A 14180-nucleotide genomic window follows, 5' to 3' on the forward strand; every position below is an offset into this window, starting at 1 on the left:
CATAAACACTCAAAAATATGAATTTTGTACGATGAAAATCACCAATGTTTTCAATTGTTGTCGTATCACATGTGCTTGTATTATTGCGCACAAAATAGTACGCTTACAGAGTGACAGAAAGATTGAAACGAAACTCCGTTCAATTCATCACTGTATACTATTTTATTGATTATATAGAATAAGACATCGGTTCAACAACCTAAAAGTACAAATATTTATTTTATACGGAATTTTTCATAACGAAGGTGACAACAACGGAAGTCGCATGGATATTCTGTGAGATGCACTTCGGCTCCATATAAACAATACAAATACACCACAAAAGACGTGTGGGAGACAATTTTCAGCTCAACAAGATTTGCAATGGGGTGAGTGATTGTATGTCTGTGTGGTCATTTCTGTTAATAAGAGCTATCTCTTCCTGATTAATGATAACAGTTGTTTTACTAGTTGCGGTCAAACTGTCAAATAATTTTGTGTTTTCTTAACACTTCACGTGATTTCGACCGATTTGTAATGCACGTTTTTCTACGGAGCACCGCGAGTGATACGCTTTAAAATGGGTAGAAGTAATCGAAAACATATAAAAAGATTGCCGAAAGGAAGACACTCTTCCAAACGGTACAAGAACAGTAGTTGTTCAAGAAGAAAGAAAAAAACCATCATACCTAGCTGTATCAATGAAAGAAAAGCCTTTTAAACTGAAAATAGTCAGGATGAAACACCAGCAAACAAAACAACTTTATGAGCTTTACAGGTAAGTGTTTCGTGATTTGAATTTATAATTGTTTAAAAAGCTTAATTGGCATTTGACTATACAGTATTTCTTTGGAAATTTTATAATAAGGCCATTAGGGGTCTGTACGTAGTCTAGTGACACCAACCACGACACCTCAAGTCAGATCACTGGCCTTTGTGCTGTATACTTCAAAGTTGCATTGTGGTAAACACTTTTCCCTATGATAATTGTTGGTTTGTAAATCATGGAGCATGGATCAGTAAAGCTCGATTATTCATTGTCGGCTCGGGTACTACTTACATGTACCCCGGGTACTCTTAAGTATACTTACATGTACCCGGGGTACGGTAAATATACTAAAACGTACCCGGGACATTTAACACTAAATCGGTCTTTATCGGTTTTTTTTTAAATAAATTGTATTAACGTTTATATCAATTTTCTGTTAAATGGCCTCTATATTATCGAAACTCATACTCAAAAAGCATGTTGATGCATTTTTTTATTAGAAGTTTGTTTAATGTAATCGGGAGCGCAATTTACGACAGCGGATTTGGGGCGGGATTACAACTCAGGTACAGTCTAATTTCGACCGGGTACGATTAAGTATATTTACCGTACCCGGGGTACATGTAAGTACACATAAGAGTACCCGGGGTACATGTAAGTAGTACCCGAGCCGACAATGACCAATCGAGCATCAGTAAACTGTCAATTTAACGTATCTGAAATATTGTCCTGGCTAAATGTAATTAATGATTGTCCAGGTGGCGTTTGTTTGTCAATCATTTCAAAGTATAAAGTACCGGATAAGTGGAAATAAAATTAAAAATGCAACAAAATCTGATCATTACATTTAAAGTTTGTTAAATGGTTGTTATATGAGGTCTCATGATGCTTGTATATGTAACAAATGTGAGAAAATTATGCTGCAATAACCCGGTACAACCACATGCCATAACAACGCTTGTCAACTGAGCAACACCACCAACTTACAGATATGTATCTTGATAATATTCAGTACTACTACAAACTCAACAACAGCAATGAAATTCATCAAAAATTTCTCAGGTACACAAATCCTTTTTGCAATAATTCATGAGAATGTGTAATCAAAGCAGTTATCGTGGTTTATTTACATTAGGCGCCAATGTAACCAAAAGTGATTTATAAAATAATGAAGCCTAAATTAAATATGCATTTATTTTCTTACCATAAAGCATTTTGAGTTAATTTTCTATCTTACAGAAAAATTTCCATGTAATTAACATAAATTTTAAAATTCTTCTCAATAACTTGCTTCATGAACAAAATATCTTTAAAAATATCATTAAAATTTCCCAAACGTACTGGTTTTGCGTGACATTTTATGTAAAACGCAATTATCAATTCTATACTTAAATAAAAATTACACAAATATTAGGTATTGCCTTCATTTAATGAATATAAAAATGCATATACTTTAAAAAATATGCTTCTTACTTAGGTTGATATCTCTTATAACAAATATTCAAAGCAATTTGGCAATTTTTGTCACACTTATCACCTCTCTTCACATATTAAGAGGTGGCATCATAAAGTACTTCAACATTTATAGGCAAATAGTGTCCTTTAAACATGTCACATGCTTATTCTACACATGTGTACATGTATTTATACAATTATTTGGTCATGTAAATTTTGAACAGCTGAATACTAAATGTGGTAAGAATTTGTCCCAAGTGTACATTTTTAAAGAAAATTATTTTAAATTTATCATAATATAGAATTTCAAACAATTTACATCATATTCTTCAAACCATTAATACTTACACAACATGAACTGAAAATCTGATGCCAAAACGCTGTGAATTTTTTTTGCAATACAAATATAGTTTTGTCCCAATTATAAAAAAAAATTATCATGTTTGATGGACATGTGATTTATTTTAAAAAATACACAAAGGCACTAATTTTATTAAAATAAGTACAAAGAGGGCTGTAATCTCCAAAAGTAAAATGTGTTTTCTTCACTATGTCGGTGAAATACTCTTAATATATGGTTATTTCTCCATATTTTGTGTTCATAACAAAAATATAATCATATAAACGATTATGTGTAGGAAGTATATTTACTTTAACATAAAATTATTAAAAAAATACATTTCCTCTTGTCAAATCAATGTAAATAAATAAAAAATAAAAAAAATCTTTAATATTACCCGGAAGTTGGTTTTTAAATGTTGAACATGTACAGTTGGGACACAAAATGAATGTTTTTCTTATAAACATCAATAAAGTGAAAACAAACATACATAAGAGCATTATTAATTATTAAATTTCTATTCAAGAAAGTATTCAAAATCAAAACTGAAGAAAAAAGCCAAAATAAAAGTTGAACATGGTCAAATATGATGGATGAAAAAGTCTTTCATACACTTATAATTAATCCACGCAGGCTGTCCCCCTCGCGGTACAATTCCTACGCATCTACACTCAAAACCATGTTAAAAACTACCATAAACAACGCTATAGCACTTATTATTATTTCATTATTGTAATGAAACCTTACCAAAATATATAGAGGATATATTGTTTAACATAGAAAGGTCATGTAAGAGGACATTGTGTTATGTATAAAGTATACAAATAACAAGGTCTAATTTATAAAGAACAAGGTCCAATATATATATATACCGAAACAAGGATAATAAGTGACAAAAATCTTCCAAACTTCTATGCAATATTCTTTCCTGCATATTAATCAATTTAAATCTATTAAGAAGTTGGATAAATAATAATTTAGAGACTATGGTCGAGTTTATAATAAAAATCGAAAACAAAAACTAACAAATATCAAATACTATTTTGCTTTGAATTATAAAAACTGTTTAGCCTTCAGGATCAGCACAACAAATTAGAATCGATCGGGTTCAATATTGGAAAAAAAAATTGTTGTAGTAACCCCATGGTTCCAATAAAAGGTTGGGATAAACTCTTACAACAATTCATGTACAAATAAAAATAACAAACTTTTAGTCTCATAAGTTATACCGTAAATAAATTTTCGTTCACTGAATATCTTAACAACGTTTAAACTGGTGGTTAATTTGTAAACACGTCTAGTTCGCTATATTCTATTAAATATTTAGATCAAACCAATTTTGCAAAATAGCCAATTATAATAAAATATACTACTTACTTCTATTTCATTATCCATATCACACCATTTCATATTTAACACAAATATAAAACTGTCCAAAACAGCTACACAGATCCACATGTTGCAGTGATGACGAAATCGCGCAAATTAAATAAAATGTTGACGTCACTTTACAGAGAATTTACCAACGTCATAACTGATGTCACGAATACAGGTTTTGCCGCGACACGGCCCATATATATAATGTTTAATATATAAAATTTAGTTATATAATTTTTTTATCCCAAGTTAATTTGTATTATATTTTACTGACTGGTTATTTCTTATAATGAATGACAACTAAAGTTCTCAAGTACAAATAACCATAAATGTTTATAAATCAACCTTTAGTTATGAAACGTACCTTTAAACTAAACTGTTGCCATAACTTAACATCTTAAATGTTAGAAAAATATTGTTTTAGGCTTCATTATTTCTATCTCGACAATTGTATAATAAATATATATAGTGGAGCTATCCTACTCACCCCGGCGTTAGCGTTCCCGTTAGCGTGCAAATGTTATAGTTTGCTTACTAAACCAAATATCTTCTATGTCCTTTGACATATTTATTTCATATCGTGCATACTTCTTTACCAACATTACCCCAACCTATAAACAAGAGCAAACAACTCTATCAAGCATATTGTAATAATTATGACCCTTGTTCCAATTATAATATGCATATTATTGATAATTCTATGTTAAATTTTCAGTACCATCTCAAATATTTTCAACATCCCTTGACATATTGCTTTCAGATTTTGCATACTTCTTTACCAACATGGCACCAACCTATAAACAAGAGCATACAACTCTATCGAGCATTTTGTAATAATAATTGCCCTTTTTCCACTTAGAATATGCATATTACCGTTATTGATAAATCTATATAAATTTTTGCATACCACCCCAAATATTTTAAATGTCCATTGACATATTGCTTTCATATTTTGCATACTACTTTATCAACATGACCCCAACCTATAAAGGAGAGCAGACAACTCCATCAAGCATATTTTAATAATTATGGCCATTTTTGCCTTTATAATATGCAATATATTTATACATGTACGTTAATTTGTATATACCACCCATAAAATTTTAAATGTCCATTGACCTATTGCTTTCATATTTTGCATACTTATTTACAACATGACCCCAACCTAAATCAGTGTGTAAGTAGGCTGGATAGCTCAGTTGTTAGAGAGTTGGCACGGTATACGGGTGTCCCGGGTTCAGGTCCCAGTATGGCTGCATGTTTTTCTCACAGGTCTACATTACGTATATGGATTTTAAGAATGATTACAGTGTAAATACTACAACATGCAATTTCATTTTTATGTAAAGTTTAATGTAAGAAAATTATTCATTGCGTGTGAAGGCAAATTTCATCATTTATCCAAATGTTTTAAGTATATTTTCTGATAAAGTAACAAATATATATTGAGCATTTTGTTAAGGGTTGTGAATGAGGCTTTGTTCTGTGACTTTATTAACAATTTTTAGTTTTAAACATTTATATTATTTCAACATTCATTTATTTTTCTGATTAGATGAGGCAATATTCACATTACAAACACCTTCTGATGTCATCTGATGAGCTATTTCACCCTATAATGTTTTAAAGCACTAAGTCAAACTAAAAAAATACTCACGATAAATAAATTCTTATATTGAGACAAAATTTATGAATTGGAACTATTTCATAGAAATTGTTCAATAAAAAGTTTAGAATTTAGTGAAAAGGGGGAATACTTCATATTTTTTTAATTATTTTAACGGTTCTTATACAATGTAAACCCAATATTTCAAAATCAATGTAACATAATTTGGTAAAATTGTTTACCATATTGGACTTGGTATTAAATAGTCTGTACAAAATGTTACAGGAATGGCGGGAAACTCTACAAAAGAAAAATAAAAAGTCGCATCACTCCCAACAGTGGCTATAGGTTTATTCAACTACATGCAGTGCAGATGATCTTGAAAGAAACATGCATGCATGCTGCAACATGTGAAAAGGCCAAAGGATTAGTTAGTGGATGAATTGCCCCAATTGATCTTGTATCTGATGTAAACTCCTATGGTTTGGCATCAATATTATTAGCAAAGTGTCTTGGATGTAACCAAGCCTTCAAATGTGATACCAGTCCAAGACTTGAAAGTGGTAATTTTGATGTGAATGTTCGAGCTGTGTGGGGAACACTGGTTACAGGAAATGGACTATCGCATTTAAACGAACTACTTGCTGTCCTAGATTCACCAGGATTATCTCGGAAGTCCTTCTTAGATATAGAAATGAAGATAAACAATTGGTGGAATGAATACCTACAGGCTGATTTGGATAGGGCAATAGAGGAGGAGAAAGAGATAGCTGTAAAAAATGGGAGTTTTTATCAAGGTTTGTAAATTTATGCATTAACCCATTTGTCCCTCTTACAGTTTTCAGCAAACAACTTAAATTCATTAAAATAAATGGCAGATACCAATTTAAGCATGATGTTTTTAAGTCATCAGCCCTTGAAAATCGTGTGACAAATTGAGAAATTGCTCATCGTCAGCAATTTCTGCTTTTGTCATTAGGTTTTCAAATGTCATCTGCTGCAAGATAAAACAATGCATCTGCAGGGACTGAAAGTTAACCTTTACTCCATGAAGGTATTACACTTACTCATATTGAAAGCATCAGCAAACAACAATTGTACATTAAGGACAAGGACAATCTCATCAGAATTTTGGGAAGAAATTCTAGTAACAATGGGAAAATTTGTAACAAGCATTTTATAAAGTTCTGATCATGCTTAAATAATTGTGCAACAGACATTTAATTATTACAAAAAAAAATAAAAAAAAATGCAAGTGCTCCGTGAGGAGGAGGTCCTAGTGGGGCTGGAAAATAAGGCGTCATGCTACCTTAAAATTGGCCATAAATTGTGCAATATTGAAAATAGCAACTTTATATTTGGCATGCATGTGTATATCATGGAGCTGCACATTTGGTTTGGTGAAATGTGAAGGTCAAACATAAAATTTTGCGTTGTCGTCCGCATGCTAAAACCATAATAATTTTTAAAGGTTTTGAACATTGACTGTAAAATAAAAGTGATTCAACCTACAACATTGAAACTTCATATTTAGCTGCACTGTGATAAATTCTACATTTCACACCCATTTTTGGGTCACACTAGGTCAATGGTACATTTAAAAATATATAATACCAAATTTACTAGCTGCCACACCCATTTTTATGTCTCCAACTATAGTAGGGGGGACATATTGTTTTTGCCCTGTCTGTTAGTTGGTTGGTCTTTTGGTTTGCGCCCACTTTAACATTTTCAATAACTTTTGCAATATTGAAGATAGCAACTTGATATTTGGCATGCATATGCATCTCATGGAGCTGCACATTTTAAGTGGTGAAAGGTCAAGGTCATCCTTCAAGGTCAAAGGTCAAATATATGGGTCAAAATCGCTCATTTAATGTACACTTTTGCAATATTTCAATATTCAAGAAAGCAACTTGATATTTGACATGCATGTGTATCTAATGAGCTGCACATTTTTAGTGGTGAAAGGTCAAGGTCATCCTTCAAGGTCAGAGGTCAAATATATGTGGCCGAAATCGCTCATTTTATGAGTACTTGTGCAATATTGAAGATAGCAACTTGATATTTGGCATGCATGTGTATCTCATGGAGCTGCACATTTTGAGTGGTGAAAGGACAAGGTCATCCTACAAGGTCAACTATATGGGTCAAAATTGCTCATGTAATGTCACTTCTGCAATATTGAAGCTAGCAATTTTATATTTGACATGCATGTGTATCTCATGGAGCTGCACATTTTGAGTGGTGAAGGGTCAAGGTCAAGGTCATCCTTCAAGGTCAAACGTCATATACGGGGACATAGTGTTTCACAAACACATCTTGTTTGTTACTATGTCAAATGTCAAGGTCATTTTGACCTGCACCCACGGCAGAGCGTTGGCACCCGCTTCACAGTGCGCTTATTACCAAATATAACAAAAACACTATAAAGAGGTTTCAACACCAATGCATTGGTAGCAAAAAATAGATGATAATTGTATTTAAGAACGATAAATCTCTTTTACATACGTCAGCAGTTATTTTCTTTTCCTTTGTTATGCTTAAATAAATCAAGTGATTGAGCAGCATCATGCACAGGTTGTTCATATATAATAATGCTGGTTGGAATGATGGTTTAAAGCATAAAAACAGGTCTGTAGATTAGGGTAGATTAAAATATTTTTTCATTAAATCCCACATTTTTGGTATTAATCATTAAAATCATTTCATGGAGACAAAACAAATGAGTATCAACAACATAGGGTTTTGATAAAAATTACAGAAATAAGCGCTGGGAATTTTTTTTTATCTTAAGCTCTTATAAAAAGGTTTATTTTATATAACACTATTTTTTCCTTTTCAGGTGTTCCGGCTATCAGTGTTATCTGTGATGGGGGTTGGAGCAAGAGCTCTCATAAACACCCATACAATGCTTTAGGCGGCGTTGCCATTATTATTGGGCAAAAAAAAAAAAAAAACTATTGCATGTTGGGGTCAGAAACAAATACTGTTACATCTGTAGTAGAGCAGAGTCTATTGGGTGTGTTGCAAAAGACCATAAGTGTTTCAAAAACTGGACAGAGTCAAGTCAAGCTATGGAAGCAGAAATTATAGTTGAGGGGTTTAAAAGGGCAGACTTGTTTGGTGTACGTTACACAACAGTGATTGGTGATGGGAATTCTCCAGTTTATACACAAATTCGGGAAGGAGTTCCAATATGGGGGAGATTTATCTCAAAAACCATGTTTGCAAGTGTTTGAGAGGCAATCTTGAAAAATTAGTACAAGAATTTCCCTCTCTGAAAGGAAAAGGCAATTTAACTCAAGCTGTCCGCATTCGAATTGTTAGCGCTGTAAGGTGTGCAATTCGTATGCGGTCAGAGATGGCTGATAAGCAAGGGGAGGCAAAACAGCTTTCTTGTGATATAAAGAATAGCATTTACCACATATTTGGGGAGCATGACAATTGCAGTTTAGATTTTGGCAAAGCAAAACATTGTTTAATTGAAGAAAAAATTCAGAGGACCAACAATTAAATATAGAAAATCATAACTCAGGATGTGATTACTTTATCTCACAACAGTCCAAGTACTGGAGTGAAGGCATGTCAATGAATGAACAAGAGGATGCAAGGGAGAGGAGTTTCTACTCTAAGTCAGGGACAATTTCAAAGATCATTAAAAAAAGTGATTCCTTTGCTAAACAGAGTTGCAGACAAGAGTAACAGGTTGATTGGAAACGTCACTTCCAACCTCTGTGAATCTTGGATGCACATACGTACCAAATTTGATGGAGGAAAAGTGGTCAACCATTGCAACAGGTTCTCCTGGAACACCAGATATTATGCTGGTGGACTGCGCAGTAATCTTGGGCCAAAATGGGTGCCAATTGTCTGGGAAACATGCACTAACTCAAAGCCAGGAACCATTTGCTTGCAACATTATGAGCGCAAGGAAAGACAGTTGATAACAACAGGATTAAGTCCACATCAGATTCGAAGAAAAGAAGGTGGTGTCGTAAATTACATTTAAATAAAGTAAGTAATTCTAAGAAAGCAAGGCAGGAATATGGCCCACAGGCTATCGATGTGACTGATGATGTACCTTCTATAACTTTGGAGTCATGAAGAAAAATTATTTTGAAAGTGAAGTGAATGTTTCATGTGATGAAATTGCAAAAATAGAGAAGTCAACAAGACAGCAATCAAACTGTGTACAATGGAAAGAAGAAAGGAAAAAAAGAGTCACCTCCTCCAATTTTGGACTAATTTTCAAAAGAAATCCTACATTGAAGATAAAACCCTTATTAATTTATATGTTGTATAGCAAGTTTGGAGGAAATTGTTCTACGCATATTGGCCTCAATAAGGAACATATAACAAAGTTAGAATACTTGGAATAAAGGAAAGATACTGTTGAAAGAATTGATGATGTTAGTCTTGTTGTTTCAAAGGAACACAAATATCTTGCTGCAAGTCCTGATGGGAAAGTAATATGCCACAATGGAGATGTTGGACTTATTGAAATAAAAAATGTTTTATATAATAAGCCAATTAATTTGAAGGAGGCAGCAATTTCCAAAGGTGTACCAAATTTTTGTTTAGAATATATTGACGGAAATGTATCCCTTAAAAGACAACACAACTATTATTTTCAATGTCAAGGTGCTCTTAATGTTACTGGATGTGGTTGGCTTGATTTTGTTGTTAGAACTGAGAACCCCTATGACATATTTATACAGAGAATTACTTGTGATAAAAAGTTATGGGATGACATGGTTCCTAAGTTGAGTGCATTCTACTTTAAAGTCCTTCTCCCTGAGCTTGCAGTTCCAAGGAATGGACAATGTCCATGAATAAGAGAACCAGGATTATGGGTATTTTGAAATGCTTCTTGTTTAACCCTTTACCAAACAATCCATGTATTTTTCATCAGCTTCTAATGACTTTTTCAATCAGTGTAAGTAAAAGATACATTTTTTTTCAATATTCCAACAGATAATTAAAGCTTTTGTGACACTTTAAAGAAAAGACACACATAATATATATATATATATATATATATATATATATATATATATATATATATATATATATATATATATATATATATATTATTTATAGTTATATAGTTATATAAGTAAAATGTAATCATCCAGATTGTGAATGATATAAAATAAAAGTAAAAACACATGTCTGGGATTTAAAATATATATTGATATAGCCATCGCGTTTCGCACAGCTCATCGGGGAATAATACAATGTATTACAACGGCAAAATGTCATGGAGATGGCGTGATATCAATGTGATTTATGTATTAGTATGCAATGGATGCAAAAAAGATCATATAGGCCAAACTTAATGTTCAAGTTTTGGTAGAAAACCTTGATACAACAATTATATGCCTGTTTTTTGTATCGAGATTTTCAAATGTTGTCCTATAAAAAGTCATCAAAAGGCGTTTATGTCCAGGATAAACATATATACAATTTTTAGCTCATCTATTTTTTGAAAAAAAAAGAGCTATTGTCATTACCTTGGCGTCGGCGTTGGTGTTGGCGTCGGCGTCCGGTTAAGTTTTGCGTTTAGGTCCACTTTCTCAGAGAGTATAAATGCTATTGCATTCAAACTTGGTACGCTTACTAACTATCATGAGGGGACTGGGCAGGCAAAGTTAGATAACTCTGGCATGCATTTTGAAAAATTTATGTGCCCTTTTTATATTTAGAAAATTGACAATTTTGGTTAAGTTTTGCGTTTAGGTCCATTTTATTCCTTAAGTATCAAAGCTATTGCTTTCATACTTGCAACACTAACTAACTATCATAAGGGGACTGTGCAGGCAAAGTTATGTAACTGGCATTTTGACAGAATTATGTGCCCTTTTTATACTAAGAAAATTGAAAATTGGGTTTAGTTTTGTGTTTAGGTTCACTTTATTCCTTAAGTATCAAAGCTATTGCTTTCATACTTGCAACACTTACTAACTATCATAAGGGGACTGTGCAGGCAAAGTATGTAACTCTGACTGGCATTTTGACAGAATTATGTGCCCTTTTTATACTTAGAAAATTGACAATTGGGTTTAGTTTTGTGTTTAGGTTCACTTTATTCCTACAGTATCAAAGCTATTGCTTTCATACTTGCAACACGTTTAAACTATCATAAGGGGATTGTGCAGGCTCTCCACCAAAACCATCCCCCGTGCCCTCCCCCCCCCCTATTTTTTAAAGATCATCTCACAAATGACCACCACACCCTCACACTATACCCCCCCCAACCCACCCAAATTTATTTTTTTTGAAACGGTTATTTTTATTAGTTTATTTTTGAAATACCCGCCAACCATCGCACCCAAGAATACCGTCCCCCCCCCCGATTTTTTTTCGCATTTTTGGAAAATAATGTAATAAATGTCCACACCCCCACACTATACACCCCTCTTCACTCCACCCCTCCCTCCTTTGTGATTGAAATTGAGAGTCCCTTCACCTTTAAAAAGAAAATAGATGAGCGGTCTGCACCCGCAAAGCGGTGCTGTTGTTTTTCTTTTCACTATTCTTGATATACTATCCTTACAGTTTGACAAGAAAATAAAGGTGAAAGAGCCTAGCATGCCTAAACAGTCAGTAGAATGTCATCCAACAACTAGCCAATGTAGGCCAACCACACAACACAATCCTGTCAATTCAGAACTGAGTGCATTAAGGTATGTTTATGCATCTCTCGCTCTCTCTAGCTCTCTCTTTCTATCTTTTTTTCTCTATCTCACTATTTCTCTCTAGCTCTCTCTCTCTCTCTAGCTCTCTCTAGCTCTATAAGCTCTCTCTCTCTCTCTCTCTAGCTCACTCTTTGTCTATCTTTCTCTCTTTTTATCTCTCTATCTCTCTCTCTAGCTCTCTCTCTAGCTCTAGCTCTTTCTCTAGCTCACTCTTTCTCTCTCTCTCTCTCTCTCTCTCTCTCTCTCTCTCTCTCTCTCTCTCTCTTTCTCTCTTTAGCTCTCTCTCTCTCTAGCTCTCTCTCTCTCTCTCTACCTCCCTCTCTATCTATCTATCTATCTATCTATCTAGCTATCTATCTATCTATCTATCTATCTATCTATCTATCTATCTATCTATCTATCTATCTATCTATCTATCTATCTATCTATCTATCTATCTATCTATCTATCTATCTATCTATCTATCTATCTATCTATCTATCTATCTATCTATCTATCTATCTATCTATCTATCTATCTATCTATCTATCTATCTAATCTATCTATCTATCTATCTATCTATCTATCGATCTATCTATCTATCTATCTATCTATCTATCTATCTATCTATCTATCTATCTATCTATCTATCTATCTATCTATCTCCCTCTATAGCTCTCTCTAGCTCTCTCTGTCTCTCTCTCTCTATCTCTCTCTCTTTCCGCCTCTCTAACTCTCTCTCCTCTCCACCCACACACTTACATGAGTTTCTCAATAATTCAATAATTATTTATTATATATTGGTTGTCAGATGCTACATGTTATAAGGTATTAAGACAACAGGCATTTTTATTTAAATATGGTTTAAATTTATATGTTTTGAGTGATTTTTTCTGATTGAACTTATAACATTATAAAAAGTTAGGCAATATACATATTATATCAAATTCAAATTTTGTGACTTAAAGCAGGTCAAAAGCATTATGAAATTCGTTGTAATAAGTTACTTCTCTTGTTATTAAAGATCTTCAAGCCTTTTTTACATGTTAAACATAGTATATTTTGACATTATGAACTAAATCAGCCATTTACTTATATATTTAAATTTAAAATTGGTTAAATAGAATCATAGGCATTTAAGTACTGGTTCAGCTTATTAGACAATCTTTGAAATTGACATAAATTTCAGATAGCAATGTCTATTCGCTGTTTTTTACTTGATAAGTTTTGGAAACATTGTGTTAAGAGGAGAAGTTGCTGATTAAGAAATCACACTTTTGTAATGATGTTTTCAATTGTTTGCTGCAAAATGCAAACATTCACCAAACGTGTATTAATATTTTATCTTGCAGAGTTCGTCGTAAAACATCTGTGAAATTTCTTGGACGAACAATAAAACACAAATGGAATCATGGAACAGTAATAAACATTTTACATGGCAGTGATGGTATAGATGCTGTTTATGAAATTCTTTATGTAAATTCAGATGAATTAACAATAATTAACCACCTTATAGAAGACTTTAACAACAAAGAAATGAAATTTGTCGATGTTTAAGGTATTATTGATGTGTTTAAATGTTTGAATTTGGAATGTTTTATCATTATAAGGACAAATGTATAGGATAACATATTCATTATTGCCGATGTCCTAAGTAGGTGTTTTACCTATTTGGTTTATTCTGCATTGTACTTAAACAGAACTTCCACATGTCTTAATGGTGTAGCGCCCCCCTCTGGAATGGGTGGTCTCAGGTTTCATTTCGACCGGTTCATACGTAAGACCCTTAAGCAACGAAGGAATAGTTTTGATATTTAGATAGCATTACACTTTGATGGAAGACTCCGGTTATAAGATGGTAGTACTTGATGGGATCCATGGAATTTGGGTATGCTTAATGTTGTCACGGTATTACTCCAAACATGCTACAATGTCTCAAAAGAAATACATAAAACAACTAACGGTACAAAATGT

At 32.9% G+C, this 14180-nt stretch overlaps 1 long non-coding RNA gene across 1 annotated transcript; it reads left to right on the forward strand.

Annotated features, from left to right (window-relative positions):
- Positions 1-262: 262 nt before the first annotated feature.
- Positions 263-13721, forward strand: LOC127842938 (uncharacterized). Its single transcript, XR_008032003.1, has 3 exons — positions 263-368; positions 12088-12215; positions 13559-13721. It is a non-coding gene; the product is annotated as an uncharacterized LOC127842938 (long non-coding RNA).
- The last annotated feature ends 459 nt before the right edge of the window (positions 13722-14180 follow it).

This window comes from Dreissena polymorpha, chromosome 8, assembly GCF_020536995.1.
Source record: "Dreissena polymorpha isolate Duluth1 chromosome 8, UMN_Dpol_1.0, whole genome shotgun sequence".
Classification (NCBI taxonomy): Eukaryota; Metazoa; Mollusca; class Bivalvia; order Myida; family Dreissenidae; genus Dreissena; species Dreissena polymorpha.